Here is a 1,509-nt window from a genome sequence, read left to right on the forward strand (position 1 = left end):
CTCTCTTTCTCTCAGTCAATCACTCACACCCTCACTCAAAAAAGATGCGTGGAAAAATAAATAAAAAAGAGTACGCTGTCATTCTCACTCTTCGTCACACACACACACGTACACCTTCACTCTCTCTCTCTCTCTCTCTCTAACTCTCTCTCTCTCTTACACACACACACACACACACACACATACACACATACACACATACACACACACACAACACACACTTTAAATTTATTATTCAATTTTCAATAAGGTAAACTCTTAAATTATTAGTTGACACATTATTCATTAGGATAATAACATAGCCTGAAAAAGACATGGATTACATGGAAAATGCGAGCAAGAGAAATAATATTCTTAAGATTATAAACCTGGAAAAGTACAGGACAAGTTATTACATCCGGTAAAGTATAGAGCAAAAGACCTTTTACTTAAAATATTACAGCTAAGTAAAAAGTTCCTTGTTCTATACTTTAGCGGATGTAATAACTTGTCCTGAACTTTTCCAGGTTTATAATCTTAAGAATATTATTTCTCTTGCTCACATTTTTCCATGTAATAAAACACATATTGCAAGTTTTGTACCATCCCCTTGAGACCCAACTACACTCTGGCTGAAAAATATAGAAACTTCATAAGTAATATTAATGGCTTAAATTCAGTGGCGGCGTTAATGAAGATGTTACGCATCAATTTAATGTTAAACTTATCTTTATTAATGTATATCGAATTATACATAGATATATACAAGATTTACATAGATATAAGAGTTAGAACTTGTGATCCGCCCGCGGACCTTTTTCTTTATAAACTTTTGCCCGCAGCACTAAAAAGTTTCTCCACCCCTGGACTAGGTGAACAGATTCGATTTTGAAGCGAGAACTAGCTTTCAGTTAACAAGCGAAGAACGACAATTTTAACGACTACATTTTAGAGTAATCTCCCTTGCATTATTTACACTAAAATTTTGGCTGATTGTCTTAAGGACGCCGTAATAGTGTGTTTCCTTGAAATACGGTTAGATATAAAACAATTGAAATATATATTTAAAAAATGTAGGGTTACACAGATTGGAAACACAATACATATAATAATTGTGTATATCTATATATACGACATTATATACATTGTGAGTATATTCATTCTTCTGAGTCCTGGTACTTTATCGAAGAATCGAGTTTCCCCAATACCCACCGATATATAATTAAATTTTGTCAGTAGTCGAGTTGCGAAGATGCTTGGGCTTTCTCGACTCCGATGCTACAGCACTAATTGCCCATAATGAGTTTCAGGATTTCAGAGACTGGTTCAAGGAAGAGTGCTGGTGCCAGATATAATGAAATATGAGACCAAACCTGAATGTTTATAACAGTGAATTCAGCTAAAGGCATCCAAGTTTGTGGTGTTAATCCGAGCGATGAATTAAGTCTACCACTCAGCTACGTCTATTAATTGAACACGAATGGACGCTTGATGACGAGATCTCAAATAGAATCTGAAATAGCAAATTAT

This window comes from Octopus bimaculoides, chromosome 3, assembly GCF_001194135.2.
Source record: "Octopus bimaculoides isolate UCB-OBI-ISO-001 chromosome 3, ASM119413v2, whole genome shotgun sequence".
NCBI classification, from domain to species: domain Eukaryota; kingdom Metazoa; phylum Mollusca; class Cephalopoda; order Octopoda; family Octopodidae; genus Octopus; species Octopus bimaculoides.